Consider the following 18,469-nt stretch of genomic DNA (forward strand, 5'->3'; position numbering starts at 1 on the left):
GAACTGTCAAAAAATTCTCCGTGTCCACCCGAATTCCGGAGTGGTGTAGGTCATAGCTTGGGAGGGCTGACAGAGCTCTAGCCGGGGGGCCCGGATTATGGGGGGCCCGGCGTGTCGGGTTGACCAGATAAGTGAGATAAACACACATCATAAATTAGCTTTAATAGTAAAATGTGGCGCTATTATACTTCATGGCCATGAACATTTTCAATTACTTATATAATTGTGCAATATATTTTTTGATTATTATGTGTCGATACTCCACAGCTCCATTATTAAAGTAGATGTACCTATTAAAAAACGCCAATAATTCACTGTGTAAGTAGGTACCCTTAATTTGAACTAAAACACAATTTGGAAAACGTTAATTTAGTGTTTCATACTGCCTTTAATCTTAGCGGTAGGTAGGGGGGCCGCCAAATATCCTAGCCTGAGGGCCCGTTTCAGGATGTGGGGACCATGGTGTAGGTACACCGAGTGCAATAGACAAACGACCGATAAATGAGAAATTAGGCTGTGAAGTAGAAAAAGAGCCTATGGGACTAATTTACATTCTCCTCCTTGGGCCCCCCCCAATATTAAATCCTGGGTGCGCCACTGGGCTAAACCATGGCATCCTCAGAGGATCCAAGGCCATGAGGCCTGAATCATCACTGGGCTGATTCATGCAAACATGAACAGATCGACTGCGAGGCAAATTTCTAGCCCGTAAGCTTAGATGTATGAAAATTTATAGTCGCCCTTTTGCAAGTTCTACAAAATTTAATGAAATCATTCTAGCCCTTAATGTATGTAAAATCCTGCATTTTCTTTATACCTACATTAATTCTAGAAGCAAGCAAAGTAAAACCTAGTGTCATTATAAATTTTATACTTATTCAATTTTAAACATACAAGCAAGCTGTAATTTAGTGCAGTAATGATAATCCCAGCAAATGCAGTCCCTTTCAAAGCATGTACCTGGAAAAGGTCTGCTTGAATATTTCTGTGGTTAGCAAAAATTCTCAGAAATATGACACCCAATGTACCTACCAGCCAGGTACATAGGGTGTAAAGGCTGTCCTTTTGTCATTTTTCAGTGACAGAATTTGTAGGTAATATTTTTAATTCTTGCCTGAGTTAACCTACTCCAAAAAGGTTTTGTCATTCGGTTTTTGGTCTCTCAGGACGCCGGCCGCGGCCGTCGGCGTCTCCCGCCAATTCAAATTTTTTTTTTTTTTAAATATTTTTTGTCAAATATTTTGTACGCTGTACTTTACTGTATTTATATTCCGAACAATAAACGCCCTGTTTCCGCCTGTACTTCCGCGTTGTCAATCAACATAAACATGTCCCCGAAAGAAGAAGCAGACGATACCACCGTGACTTCAGCGTGACATTACATCATCAGGGGGGGGTCCAGCGATCCTCCTACACCCCCCCCCCCCCTTTCGGAGGTGACACTATGTTATTAATTATTTATACAAATCAAGTGTTCAATGCCACCCAAAATTTATAAATTACAAGCTGAAGTACCCGGCTTCGCACAGGGTCGTTTCGTGGATACATTTATCTTAGATTTAAAAAAAATAATAATAAGTAATTATCTTTTTAATATTAAAATATCTGTGTAATACAATATGGCAATTTGAAAGTAATTCTAATAGGAGTGAAGGTAAAACAAAAGAACACTAAATTAAAATCGAATCCAAAATATGCAAACGTTATTAATAGTATTAATATGTAGTAAAAAATTCAAAATTGGATGGAACAAACAAACAACAAACTTTGTATTTTATATAATACTATTTTTTTATATTTTTTAGTTTCTAAGATTTTGAAACCTTCGCAGGTGTGCGCACAACAACTGACAAAAGTTTTATCGCAATCGGATGAATGATATAGGAACGCATACGAATAGAAGAAGAAGATGGTTGTACTAATTCAGAAACCTTTGCGGGCGTGTGCACAAGAACTGGTCAAAATTTCATCGCAATCGGATGAATGGTATAAGAATGCACACAAATAGAAAAAGATAGAATAGACGAAGAAGATGGTTGTACTAATTCAGAAACCTGATAGAATAGGAACGCATACGAATAGAAGAATATAGAATAGAAAAAGAAGAAGAAGAATATGATTGTACTAATTCAGAAACCTTCGCGGGTGTGGGCATAACAACTGATGAAAATTTCATTGGAATCGGATGAATGGTATAGGAACTATATGAATAAATGAAGATAGAATGAAGAAGAAGAAGAAGATTGTTGTATCAATTCAGAAACCTTCCCGCGGGCATGCGCACAACAACTGGTCAAAATTTCATTGCAATCGGATGAATGGTATAAGAACGCATACGAATAGAAGAAGATGGTTGTACTAATTCAGAAACCTTCGCTGGTGTTGGCACAATTATTGACGAAAGTTTTATTGCAATCGGATGAATAGAATATTAACGCATACTAATAGAAGAATATAGAATAGAAGAAAAAGAAGACAAAAAAGAATATGGTTGTACTAATTCAGAAACCTTCACGAGTGTGGGCATAACAACTGACGAAAGTTTCATTGCAATCCGATGAATGGTATAGGAACTGTATGAATAAATGAAGATAGAATAAAGAAGAAGAAGATGGTTGTACTAATTCAGAAACCTTTGCGGGTGTTACCACAACAACTGACGAAGGTTTTATCCCTATTGGATGAATGGTATAGGAACCATACGAATAAAAGAAGATATAATGAAGAAGAAGAAGATGGTTTTTCTAATTCAGAAACCTTCGCGGTCGTGCGCACAACAACTGATCAAAATTTCATCGCAATCGGATGAATGGTATAAGAACGCATACGAATAGAAGAAGAAGAAGATGGTTGTACTAATTCAGAAACCTTCGCGGGTGTTGGCACAATTACTGACGAAAGTTTTATTGCAATCGGATGAATGGAATATTAACGCATACGAATAGAAGAATATAGAATAGAAGAAGAAAAAGAATATGGTTGTACTAATTCAGAAACCTTCACGAGTGTGGACATAACAACTGACGAAAGTTTCATTGCAATCTGATGAATGGTATAGGAACTATATGAATAAATGAAGATAGAATAAGGAAGAAGAAGAAGATGGTTGTACTAATTCAGAAACCTTTGCGGGTGTTACCACAACAACTGACGAAGGTTTCATCGCAATCTGATGAATGGTATAGGAATCATACGAATAAAAGAAGATATAATGAAGAAGAATATGGTTTTTGCTAAATCAGAAACCTTCACGAGTGTGCGCACAACAACTGACAAAAGTTTTGTCGCAATCGGATAAATGGTATAGGAACCATACGAATAAAAGAAGATAGAATGAAGATCAAGAAGAAGAAGATGATTTTTCTAATTCAGAAACCTTCGCGGGTGTGCACACAGCAACTCACCAAAGTTTCATCGCAATCGGATGAATGGTATACTAACGCATACGGGATTAATTCCATTAGTGTTCTAGAATGGAAAAAACGTAGCGAACATGTTCGTAAAATTGAAGAAGAATATTGAGGAAACGATACGTACTTAGATGAGCCATTTATTATTAGCTTAGAAAGCAATAGGAACACTGAAAGTGACAGCGATGTTAATGGGGTATGGCCCATTAATCAATTAAATGAAAGTGTGTCAGATAATACATATTATAGGAAATTTTAGATTCATGTTTATTTCGTATATTTGTTTATTTATTATCATTATCAATGTTTTTATTTTGTCCTTGCTCAAAATTATATAATTAAGTAGGTAGTATGTTTCTGCAATTTTGAAATACACACAAGTGTTGCTGCAGTAAACTATACAGTTTTAAAAAATATATGTACGTTTAGTTTGTTTTCTATATTGATGTCTCAAATGAGTTTTTTTTAAATCCTAAATTCGGGATAGTTTCCTAACATAGGCAACACTGTATTGACTGAGGCGCCCTCATTTCATTCTTCAGATAAGTTTGTAGGACTGCAACTCTTTTTTGGAAATACGAGTATTATACTAGATTCATAGATATCATGGACAATTTATTTGGTCCATATATTAGAATTTTTTTATTATAACTATATTTGAACAGAAAATACCAATTGAAAACTTATTGAAATATAGTAAATATGCCTATCTATAGGTAACTATTTCAATCAATAAAACAAATTATTATAATCAAGTATTGTTTAGTTGGGCGATGCATATCTACTATTCAGCTAGTGTAAAAGCAGCAAAATACTATAATACCTAGTCCAGACCAAAATACATTCATTCGGTGAACAAAATAATAGACAGTGTATACAAACAAAACCATTTCTGAACATTTCTCCCAGAACATTTACATTCGTCACAGTACAGGCCAATTGCCGTAAGCCTCACTTTTCACCAAAGTGGCCTTTTGATGGTAATGGACTTATTGCATACTCTTACACAAACTGGCTAAGTATTATAAACCCCAAAAAAAAATTTCATATCAAAATAATTCTAAACTATTTTTTAAGCCATTTGTAACTTAACAAAAAATATTCCAGCTAAATGCTGTAACCCTCTCTAAACGTAAGTCACAGGGTACGTACAGAGTAAGCCACTCAAATTGTAATAAAATAATATAAGTATATAAAAAAAAAAAAAAATATTATATAAAATAATAAGTAAATCCAATGCACTTCCTGAACAATTTGATATTTGAGGGTTACGATTATGTTCTGATACGAATATTTTGTTTACTGACACAGATAGAAAACATTGTTCTTTGGACTATTTTTAAGAAAATAATGAAATGCAAAGAAAATAAGAGTAAATCATGAATTTAACTCTAATTCTACTTTCTAAGAGAATTGTTTGTTAACCGTTTGCGTCTTAGTTCTACGTAGATACTGAATACAAACAAATACACATGTTTCTTGAAAAACATTCCAATATCAGCAAAGGATTCAAACCACCGACTGTCTGACAGAGCTGAAACACAATTTATTAACCTCTGCTTCACTGTGGACGGCTGACTGGCAGGTAACCATTTAGTAGGAAAAACGTAATAATCTAAAATTATTTAGGTACTGTTTACCTTGGCCTGTGTAACTAACAAGTTAATTATGAGAATTTGCTACGCATAATACAATGCAACGGCCATGAATAGTGCATATTGATTCATCTATAAAAACTGCAATGGCAACTAATTTGATTTGATTAAAATAATTAGGGCCATAATTTTGAGAAGTTTATACGTGCGCGTTTGCCCTTTGTTATAATCATGTCCTACTCTTGTCACCAACAAATATGTAATATGTAATTCAGATAATAATAATAATGCATGTTCTGTGTAGGATTATAACAATCGTATCATAAATACCAAAATGGTGATTCAAAAACAATAAACCGTATAATATTATTTAAAGATTGGTGTAAAATGTTTTCTTTACCTTATTATACACCAATCTCACACTGCCAAAACTTCCCTGGCTCAATATTTCCTTCACAAAATATTTCTTATCAAAAGGAATATGGTCCTCATTTTTCTTCAATACATCTTTGTAGATAAAAACTGAAATCACATACAGAAATTTAGAATATTAGAAATTATTAATTATTTAAACTATTTATAGTGCAACTTAACATAGATGTCTATAAGCTTGGTCATCCCGCGAAGCGTTTTTAGATAATCATGCAATCTCCATTGCAAACAGTACATAGTGAATTTTTCTTTTCTTCTTTAAAAATCCTTGTCAATCGTCAGTCCTTCTGCGTCATTTCAGATCAGGACTGCATCCCTAATTCCACTGTATATACCCTTTGCTTGAGGATAAGACAAAGCAAAAGTTAAGAATCCCATGAGGCGTCCATCCATTATAACACGGTCCACTCTTTTATCACCTCGTTTCTTACACAAATTCATATCCAGTATACACAACCATTACATCACAATAAAGATTGTAAAATAGTATAGGAATAGTAAGAGATAGTAATAGATTGTAATGACAAGATGGGCACACAATATTGATAGTTAACTAATACAGAGCACCAAACATTCAGGTACTATTTGACGGAAGTTAACAATATATAATATAATATATAGGGTGATTCAACGGTTAGTATAGAATTTGTTCTATGTCTAGTTATATATGTCTGCAGTTCATTCACATTAGCAGTCTCAAACCAGTTTCAAAATGGCCGTATTTTCATGATAAAAGTGCTAGCGCATGTAGCTACACCGCCATTATTTCTGTTCAACGTCACCAGTCAGTGTTGCTAACCAAATGATTCTGGAAAAAATGTATGATAGTAAACTGTGTCGCTGAGTTTCAAAACCCGCTATAACACTTTTTCATTATGTTGAGAAAATCAACAAAAACTTTTTGAACTAAAAAGGTTTTGAATGTTTCAGTAGTGTTATAGCGGGATTTGATAGACACATTGATTTTGTTTCATAAATGACAGTTAATCGTAGCGGCTTTTGAAAGAGGCGATAAAATTTTCATGTAGAGATTTTAATAACGAATCCAACGATATATATATCTTAATTATTTAAAAAAAGTGTTATAGCGGCTTTTGAAACTCAGCGACATAACTATTCTACAATTTTAAGTTACATCTTTGTTTTATAATCACCATATAAAAAGGTGGCAAAACTGCTTCCTGTGAAAAATTATCTACCTGTGAAGAACTATTTGACGTTCCAGTGTAGTTGACGGAGTGCATTCCACACATTCAATCTTACACATTATGTCAATGCGCAAAACTATTCGGTGTAGAAACCAGAATTTAAAAAATTCACTTTGGAGGCTGAAAACGCACCTGGCGCGTAATGACCAGGCGGCCGATCGATGTAATTAATGTGCATTTTAAAGGTGGTAATTAAAAAATCATTATCTAGTCAGCAGCGAATGAGTTAAGTCAAGTGGAAAATGAAATGAACAAATTCAATGTAGACTTATAGCTATTAATTGGCATTTACACTTTCATTTTTAAATAAACGCAAAGAGAGTGATCCAAATGAGTTGTTAAATAACATGATCCTGGGGGTGAATTGACCTAACCATTTCTATAAATGATTCGATCATTGAATTTCAAACGCAATTGTTGCGTTGAGTTGTATGAAATGTAGCGGTCTTGTTAAAACTAATGCTGACCATAATTCCTTTAACGGCAACACTCTAAATTGCAATAACAGTTATTAGCTCCTCAGCATTTTGAAAGAAGTTTCGAAAGCCATTTTCCCATAAACAGCACCAATCAAATTTCGTGGGCGCATTGGTTGCTCAAGAATCACTTAACCCATTGGAAACAGACAGAAAAGGAGATAAAAATGGACCAACAGCCAGATTAAATGTTGTAGTAAATTTAACAAGAGTTTGCTAAAACTGCTACAATTTTTATATTGTATAATTTAAATATTTTTTGAAAACTTGTGTAGGTATTGAAACACTTCAATTTAAACTCATCTTTTTAAATATGTAGTGTTTTAAGAAATATCTAAAAGTAAAACATTTTTACTAAGCCGTCAAATTGACACCGATTATCCAGAATCACTTGGTCAACAACGGCGCTTATTATCTCTAATAGGTTAAAGGTACTCCGAACCCCAAAATTAATAATTTTCCACTGGGGTGGAAATTTGCTTCATTGCTGAAGATTATTTTTGACGAAAAGTCATATCACTTTCCTCATGCTTTTCCAACGCTGCTCAATATAATCAACGAATCGCAGCATTATAAGTGGTCGATGGTGTAAGTTGTCGAGTTATTTGGAATTGCCATTATTTATATTTGGCATGCCTATCTCAAAAAATATTTTCATTGCACATACGCTATGATATGTCATGTCAGGTAATGACACTAAGCTTTGTCTATAAACGTTGAATCCCCTTTAAAATTTAATTATAAAAATGTATGAATGATATTACGTGAAATATTTATAATTTATTGTAAAAAGCAGTGTTAAGCCAGTAAAATTTATGTCATTAGGTAATGGAATACTAGTGTGTTGTAAGTTTGGAAAACACTAAATTAGACGTCATACAAACCTCCATAATCGGGTTGAAGGGTTGTAATTTTGTCACCATCACTTAATGTGGAGGACATCTTATATCCGATATAGTTTTTATTATGATAAATACCACACGTAGATAGGGCTGTCAGTATGGTAAGGCACGATGTCCTGAAATATTCATACCCCCTATATTAGTAAAAAAAAAACCATTTTCGCTCTTATACGGAGCATAACATGGGCCTAAACAAAGAAAAGGTTATATAAAATGAACTTTTTACATGAAATGATTCTCAGCCACATACCCAAGCCATTGAGTCCTTGTTCTGAATGAATACCACGTTGAAAAAATAAAATATATTCACTCAGATACAGGAGATACAGGAAAAAATTCTTGCACTTCAGAAATGGACACACTACCAACTACTCTAGGCCAATCCGAGTTCTGCGCCATAGCTAAGAAACTGTTAACTTTTGTATATTATGTAATAGCATGTAATAGCTTTGGCTATATAGGCAAATTCTATGTATCATTTTTAAGATATTGACACCCTTCAAAATTCACCTAGGATCCCAGACCTGAATTCCAAAATGGTGGGAAAATTTACAATCGCCGACTGATTTGATTGATTTTCAGATTGGACATGTATTTTATGGTACCACTCAATATACTCAATACCATTTTGAAGTAAATCTTGATGTTTTGCAATAGGAAAATCATAATGGCCCATACCGAGATGGTGGCCAAATTTTCAATTTTCCATATTTACTATATTAATACTAATTAACTTAATTAATACTAATTCAAAGTTCAGGTCAACATACTGTAATTGAAAACTATAAAATACCAAGATGGCGATCAAAAATCCTGTTTTTCTTCTGATTCAATATTTTTTGAACGATCGTGTTTGTTTCATACTGAAACTGTCTTTCTACTTTCAGTCTAGTAGTCCAATTTTCTATTAATATGGTAACGCCACACAGTGCCCTGTAGTGCGAGCTACGCCAGTCCGTACACGCAGGTTTTTAGAATATAGTGTATGAATACGGAGCTTTGAAGTGGTTGGTTGCGTAAATAAAAATTTAATAATGATAATCATGAGGAAAGTCCTAATTATTTTAGATTTATAAGGCATGCGCCACATCTACCGCATGCCGCAACTGCTACCTACCTAAATACTTTTCATTCAACGCTTTAGGACTTATGTTATATAAATAGTATGATAATTATTAGTATAATAATGCGCAAGACATTGTTTTTTAATGTTCCAACATTATACATTTTTTTAGCTAAAATAAATATTTTAAAAATAATATAGTTAAATAGGAGCTCTTTTAGAAATTGAGCTTGACATAAAATGATAATGGAGATGAATATATTGTAAAATTGTCACCCGTTCAAATAAATAAGTAGTAAAAATATGTATGCAATATACTCTTGTGCGCCAACCAGAATAATTATCTTATGTCAGTGGTAGGTACAATAAATTATTAAATGTCTTTTATGGTTCAGGCTGTTATGAAGTACCCAAATTATTTTAGATTAGGCATAGTAATTAAAATATCATGTTTCGCGTGTGTTATATTCTTACGCATACAGTGTTAGACATAGAAATAACTATTTATTATTGTTAGATATTGCATTTGATGACCAACGCTGCGATAAATGAGAAATGGCACTAATGATTTATATATGTCAAGACTTCTTCTATAAAATTGTAGTGTTAGAGTAACCACTATTGGCTGCAGGCCTTGTCCATTCATTTTAAGTAAAACAAAAGTTTTTCAGCATCATTCGATATTAACCATCATTCACAGTACCAGCATTTTGTCGCCATCTTTGAATTAAAATGCTCCAATCATGCCACCACTCCAAACAGTCACTCTACAATGGAGGGGTAGGCTGTTAAGATCTGACATAAATACAAAGTACACATTAAACTTTGTCAATCAAACGTATTTGTTTTCATTGAACTAAGACTACAATGTGTAGATAGTGTTAGTTTTTAAAACTCAATTAAACTTTGCCTAATCCAAGCCACAGTAGATATTAGTAAAAAAATATTTTAAAAACTAGCATCATCTACTCATTGTAGTCTTTGTTCAATAAAAACAACTAGGTTTGGCTGACAAAATTTAGTGTGCACTATTTATGTCCGATATTAACAGCCTACCTCCACCCTTTGCCACTGCTACAAGGGTTGTTTCCCTATAATTGGCTATTTTGTTTACAGATCCACTCCGGTTGAAAGGAGTTTCATAACTCATGATTATATTATTTTCAAAGAAATTGTGGTCTCTTTTTTTGATTTAATAACCAAAACACATCCTTGCAATGTAAAATTCTCCATAATAAATTTCCATCATCCTAATTCCACACACTAACAGCATTGCAACTAATGAAAATGACGCTAATCATAATAGTACCTACAAAAAAGACAAAAAAATATTTTGGATTGAATGAAAATGGTTTACCTGAAATGCTTTTCGATACGAAAATATTCCTGCCGGACAAGTGGAATGGTTAACGATGCATAAGTGTAAGGCGTCCGATATAGATCTGAAACAATACAACAAGACAATATTAGATTTGTATTCAATAATAATTCAAATTGGAACTGCAACATTTATCTACTACAATAATTTATATCTAGGAGTCAGGTCTATATACGAAATCTCCATATTAACGGCCCAAATGCTCAGCGTAATATGTCAAAATGGAGTTTTTATGCTATTTTCAGAGCATAACACACTGGACATTCCTTAAACGTTGTAGATAATCTATTTATATAATTTTGAAGCCTTATTATCCTTTATATTTATTTTAAACATTTGATGACTGTATTTGATGACTTTTTTATCGTAAATATTTCACTATATTTATAATGTTTATATTAATTTTACTAATGTTTTTGTAAATTTAAAAATTAATTAATCAAAAAATCTTAACACCACTGCACATGGATGTACTGAAATATGACTATATTCTAAAACATTAGAGCGAGAGGTTTAAAAGAACACTATTTTATGCAATAAAAATACTTTATGCGGTCAACAAATGTTTAAAATAAATATAAAGGCTAATAAGGCTTCAAAATTATAAATTATTAAATAGATTATCTACAACGTTTAAGGAATGTCCAGGGTTATGCTCTGAAAATACCATAAAAGCTCCATTTTAACCTACGCTGAGCATGTGGGCCGTTAATAAAGTAAACTAAACAAAATATGGACAAAATTTTGTAATATAGGTAGAATTTATTTTTAAATTATGTAATTATGTTTAATTGATATTGTATGTGGTATTATTAAAGTGGAAAGATTAGCGGAATGCGACAACAAATATTTAAAGACATGAACACAAATTTATAATTTGAATCCTATTGCAATGTAGTTACAGTTCAAATAATTTAATAATTAAAATGTAAAATTGACTACAAAAACAATTCCACCACATGCCACGTTTATACACCACTTCAAGCATATACCAAGGCATCACAAACAAGAAGTGCCCTTCAAAATACTGAACGCAAGAGTGTCCCATAAATATTTCACTAAAATCTTTTTCTTTAAATCCAATACACCAAAAGTCGGCAATCTTTTGGCCACGAAGGTCATAATACATATTTTGAGAATCGTCAAAGGTCAATTTCGTATCCCTTAATGTTGAGGATTGTTACATCTTTCAAATATCATAGTTACATCTATCCAGTACATTCTGACATCCGCATAACTGAATGTATTTGAATGACCATTGTATTGGTGAGGTCCTTCTTCTGTGTCGAACCTTAATATTTCCGTTGACAATGAGCCTTTCCAAATAATTTTTTTCCCTTCTGGCTATGTGACCAAAGCATGGCAGAACGCTTTGGAGATATATTTTAGAGGCCCGCTCATTTACATTTAATAACTATAAGCAAATCGTAAACACGTCATTGTCAACAAATTGGCGTTTTCTTTGCTTATTACATTAGCGTTAACTAAATCTATCAATATCTAATGATAAAGTTGATGTACTGTCTCTCGTTTCGAAATATTTGCGTTTTGATCAGTGTTTTAACCAGAGGTTGGAGCGGACCCTTTTTTGAGTTGCTCCACTCCAGCTCTGCTCCAGGACCTAATACTTGCTCCAGCTCCGCACCAGAGTCTGCTCCGCTCCGGGTAAAAAGTTTTAATATGTATTATATTAGGTAAGTATGTATACAAATGTTATAGAATTAAAAAAATAAGTAGTTTTAAATTAATTGTCATTTTCATTCTATTAAACAAAATTGCTTACAGCAACTCGTCTTCCATTATTTGCCTCTTCTGTCAAAAACTGAGGTTATTTATCACTCGGCAGTGTTGCTGTATTTCAAATAATTCCAGTGTTAGTGTCAAATAATATAATATTTTCATTGTATTTTAGGATGAAAATGTAATAATAATAAAAACATCCAGAGCAGTGGAGCACTACAAATTTTCTGTGCTCCGTGCTCCTGTGAGCTCCGCTCCAACGCTCTGTTTTTAACTATGTCTGTCTGCTGCATTATAACCCGAAAACTATTGAATCAATGTTGATTAAACTTGTTCAGCGCTTACACAATACACCGTTGGTAAGTATGAATTTAGTGGATTTTAATCTCGACATCTCAAATGCTTCCGGAATTACAAGGTAAACTCTTCGAAAATAGTGCACTAGGTAATATAATTATATTGCAGCGGTGAAGGAGTAAAGTAAGGTATGGATAGATGTATGCACGGCTATATCCAACCATTGTTTATTGCATTGATTTCAGAAATTTCAAATCAGTATATTTATTCATTCTATATTTTAGGCAGATGAAATCCCGGGCTATCGATATATTAAAATATGCTCTTTTGATCTTGGTCACTGGGATTTCGTTATGGTTTGAGTAAAATCATATGCTCAATTTGTAAGGATTACCTACACATAACAATTGTATTATTGGTTTAAACGGTTTTGAGGCCTCTTTTAAATCTTCTAATGAATCGATTGCCTCATCTGGTTAAGAGAATCACCGCTGAACATAAAATATCAGTATATATGGCAACACTGGCAGCTGTTCTTGTTTATGCACTTTGCAGTGTGTATTACATTTTTGTCCTAAATATCATCACATAAATCAATGTAAATCCGGGCCTACATAAAATTGAAAAAATGAATAAGTAAAAACACGAATTATCAATTCAATCAATATCAGTTCTTGGAAAGTAGGTAGATATGTGTTTAAAAGCAGGTCTTTGAACAGTTATTTTTTTTTGTTTTGGTTGAAGTAAAAAAATATAGGTATATTGGTTCGGTTCCAGTTTTCGTTCCGAATAAAATAATGGTTTTCGGTTCACCTCCGAGTGATTAATTTTTAAATGATTTGTATTAAAATTTTATTTTCTACCATAATTTGGATCATTTTATGTATGATAGCCCGGCGCCACCCTCCAAAACCAATGGTTATGGTTATGCTGCACCGCACGGTAATACTATATTATAAATTATGAGAATTATGTCGAGATGCGTCATGACAACTGATTGACAACTGAAGTGGGGAATAAGATCATGTTAAGGCGTGTGTTTGAACATGTGCAACACCTAAAAAAAACACTTAAACCAGAGAAAATACCATTGGAGGCGGGTGTCGGGCAAAGCAAGAAAGAAGTAGATATTATTGCTCACACAGTAACTATAACATGGCAATAGTTGCCATATTTTCGGTCGCATAGCGACATCACGGCCACTCGTCTCCCAGTATATTCAACACTCGACAATATTTGGATATATTGAAGGGCCATATGGACATAATTAGCAACATTTTCGTATATTACTAAAGTATTATAGTACAGGGGTGGCGAACCTATGGCACGCGAGATAATATTGTATAAAATATAGCAGGCAAATACTCTTCAAGAATAAGCATTACGTTTAATGTAAATATATAGTTACATAGGTCGGTCCTTAGACTTTATTCGCCATATATAATATTATCACAATAACCTCATCAGGCGGCGGAGGATGCCGTGCCGCGAACCTCTAATTTTGATTGATTTAGGGTGCTCGAGACCACTGTAGCGAGAGAATGCCTCATCTGATCGGAGCAATTGTCATGTCAATTTGTGCGATAAGAACCAAAATAATTAACACATTAACAAACAAATTTCATTTCTACCCACAAAAAGTGACTGCACCAAATAAGAAACAAAAACTTGGTGAAGCTAGTGGTAGAAATTCTGGCAGACAGTTTTAAAATTGGTGGACCGAAATGTATGGCATGATTGAAAAAAGTGATAAAGCTATACATGTGGTGTGTTCTGTGAATGACGTCTAGAACAGTGGTTCTCATGCGCGCCTACCAGCCCTTTTCATAATAATATTTCAAAAATGTGTTTATAAAATTATGTAATTGGTTGAATACACATGACTTGCCTTAAATTTCTTTCCATGCTCAAATGATCCATAATGTGTTTTAGTGATGAAATCATTTGTGAAATACCTAGTCTGTTTCCGAGAATAAGATCAATTCAAAGAATTGGCAACAATAATTGCTTCATTAATAGATATTGTCGATTTTTCCTGCTACTGTATACTGTGAAAGATAATTCAGTGTAATGCACTTCATAAAAAATAAATATCGAAGCCAGTTGACAGATGTAAACTTAGAATCAGCTATGCGGCTCGCATTGGAAAAAAAAGTACTATGGAATTTTAATTTGCATTATTTTTAAATAAATAGATATGTACTAAAATGTTCAAATGTCTTTTATTAAATGGACTTGCCTATAAATGATCCATATTTTTAGTAAATAAAATTTAGCTTTAATTTTTTCAATCACAACTAAAGTGAAATTTGGTGCGGCCACCAGACGTTTCCAAAGAAATGTCAATGTCAATTGTGCAGCCACAGTTAGATTTCTCGTGAGAACTACTGGTCTAGAACATCATCATTTTATGAGAATTTTAAAAATTTATTCGTCACAAATTTTACACGTCAGACAGTTGAAAAATAATATTTGGGAAATTTTGGCACGCATACATACTTAGGTTCACCAATCCTGATATAGTACATCAATACACGGTTTATATTCAACTCGACCATTTATGTTTGGTGGTATGCCTTATACCGGATTAACGAGGCCTGTAAACGGGCAATGAAAATTGTACATTGCCGGAAACATTCCTTAAAACTTCAAACCATAGCCGGGTAATATCTATTACTGCAGCTATATATCTGGACAATGTTTGGCTTACGCCGGCTCGCACATTACAATATCGACTTGTGTGCCTGATGGCCATAAATCAAAACTTCTGAGACCGCCGACGAATGTTGCATGCTACAACTTCGCACATCTGCCTAGCGGCAAATGTCAAACGCGAAAAAGGAGAAGTCTCTCGTCTGCCATTTTTATTGTGTTGATTGTATGAACAAACGTCAAATGCGGTGACCAGCGATGAGCGAGCAATGACAGTGTAGACAGAGACAGAGACAGAAATGGCCGATGGCTGCAGGCTGTGCGCTTGCGCGGAGCTGACATTTTTCGAGATCGACATACAGGCTTTGACCAATGCAACTCGAGGCATGTCGCAGGGTCGCAGAGTCGCAGTTGCATCGGCCAATCTGCGAAGCTCCATTTGATAACGTTTGTTTCTTGGTTTACGATGACGTCACATCGACGAATTCGTCGTAAGACGCATGCGGCGAGTTCTGATGTGCGAGGCCACTAGCCGGCTCGCACATCACAACTCGCCTTGTGTGCCTGACGGCCATAAATCAAAACTTCTGAGACTACCGGCGAATGTTGCATGCTACAACCTCGCACATCTGCCTAGAGGCAAACGTCAAACGCGAAAAAGGAGAAGTCTCTCGTCTGCCATTTTTATTGTGTTGATTATATGACCAACGCCAAAGGCGGTGACCAGCGATGAGTGAGCAATGACAGTGTAGACAGAGACAGAAATGGCCGATGGCCGCAGGCTGTGCGCATGCGCGGAATCGACCTTTTTCGAGATCGACATGCAGGCTTTGGCCAATGTAATATATCTCGATAACATTACTGTTACAGTGTAATTTAGATACATGTAAAATGAATCGTAATCTTGATTTGACGTACCTATGTAGGTATTCTGAGATCATAATAATAATTATTGATCCTATGTAGGCTACATTTTCCATACAAATTAAGTAGAGTGCATCTTGATATCATAGAAGGTTCCGAAGTTACAAAATAAAAATTTTCCAAAAAATAATATGTTAAGTGGTTAGATAGCGGTGGTATGGTGATGAGGTGAGGTGCAGATAGAAGAAAGTGCACCTGCATCAAACGACTATCGAATAACGCACTTGAAATAATTCATCACGAGTAGGTGAAGTGGTCGGACACAGTGGTGCGTTTAGTGACGTAGAAGCCTGACGCAATGACTGATTTTGAGGCCCCCCTATGATAAAAACGAACAAGTAAATTTAATTATTTTATTATTTAATTAAATCCATGCGTTTAAACGGTTTTTTTTATTTTCTATAAATTATGTAGGTACTTAAGTAATATCTTATAGGTATTATATTACCACTATTAAAAATTCATGTCCTAGGAATCTACTATCAAAGATGACGTATAATTTAATATTTGAACTATCTGCCTTAATTTTTTGTCCCCAAGCGCATGCCCAGTTTAGTCCCACGGGATGTCACTGATCTTAACACTGATCGAACAATATAATAATAGAATATAATAGAATATTTAAACAATATAAATACCAAGGCCTGAACAAAAACGATGCATGAGTGCGAGCGAGAAAGTATTCGGCACCCTTATAATCTCTGCGACACGCACTAGAGTAAGATAAAAGGTCTACATATGTGTGAGTTAGTTTCCAAAAGTATCGCCGGCAAATCGTGGTGAATTGCTTCACGTAGCGTTGATAACCTGAGAGCTCGTGTTGCTAAAATTGCTATTTTTTGTGTTAAACATAAAGTCAGTGGTAAATATTTTTAGTTAATTAAGTAGGAAAGATGGTTCTGTGTGTTGTATTAAAATATGGTAGCCGTACTGAAAAGCAAGAAGATGGTATTACGTTTCATAGGTAAGTTGATACATGTTCGTGATAATTTATTTGTATATTATTATATATTTTAATATCAAGTGATCGTTTCTTTAAAATAACTTAAATTATGGATATCTTCTAATGGTTGCATTTTGACCGCTTAAAAATACTATATAACGTAAAAAAATAGAAAATTATATTTTAATTCTGAGCGTCTAGTGCGAGCACTAGCGAAATGGTCTATGGTCTCGAACATTTGTAGACGAATGCGTTCACTCGCCCACAAACCAAACGCACGGCACGCAGCTTCATTTAGCAATGCAACGGGTGGCGTCTAGATGTATCTATAGTCTAAGATAAATACCTATTATAACTTCTTTCCAGTGTTGCAAACCGTACTATAATTATAGTATTTGTAGTATAATTTTGGTCCGCGTACTATGTATGATATAAAACAGGTATAGTACGCCCAAAATACTATAATTTTGAATATCGGGAAAAATATTATGTAAAAAGTACTAAAATTTCGATATTTCCATTCGACAAATTGGTGCAAAGTACCTACTATAATTTCGCAATATAAGAAGATTTGGAGAACTTGGTAAGCATTTTTGGTCGCGAAGAGGTACCTAAATTAAAGGGGTCTCGGAGTTTCTCAAATTCTCGGTTATTTTTTTCTGAGAAACAAAAAACCTACCTATACATTTTCAACAGATGACAACGCGTACTATATTGTTTCACTGTATTTAATTTTAAAATGAAAAATAATTTCGCAGAAATAAGAAACCAATGAATAAGGAAGCAGACAAAAGTTCGCGGTGTCAAATATCCTTTATTTATATTAAATTTAATATCAGCAATGTTGGAAAATGTTAGGGTGACAGGAGTTATTACCTATTATTTTAGATGACGTTTCCAGCAGTGCATTAGGTATTGAGATCAACTTATGATCCCCCGGGATGATTTTCCCTTTTCTGTGGTGTAGTTGCGCCCAAATTAAAGGCGACGAATATTTTGAAGCTGTTCTGCTGGAATCCATGTTGAAATGCTGGAACGCTCTGCTTTCTGCCAAGTCAACCTCCGCAAGAACGATTTCTCAAAGGATTATGATTATGACACGGTTAATAAACCAATTCACAGGTGAATATAGAAGTAGAAGTAAAGTTAATGAATAATGGACGAGCTCTTTTCTAACACAAGACTGTCAAACAAGAACTTAAACGATTCCCGCAAAAACAGAGTGAACATAGACTAATATACTTGGAGTGAGCATAGATAATATAGGTACAAAAAGTTCGAAGGCAGTGTTGCCAACTCAAATTTTCAAAATTCAGTGGATTTTTTGATTTTTTCTTCAAAATATCTTTAGATTGACAAAAATGTATGCAATTCAACGATTGTGTTTGGTGAAAGCGTGCATTTTGACATAATCTCACAAGTGTCTTTAAAAAATCATTTAAAAAGTGA

Source organism: Rhyacophila brunnea, unplaced genomic scaffold (genome assembly GCF_057557595.1).
Source record: "Rhyacophila brunnea isolate RB1 unplaced genomic scaffold, BYU_Rbru_1.0 scaffold_1, whole genome shotgun sequence".
Lineage (NCBI taxonomy): Eukaryota > Metazoa > Arthropoda > Insecta > Trichoptera > Rhyacophilidae > Rhyacophila > Rhyacophila brunnea.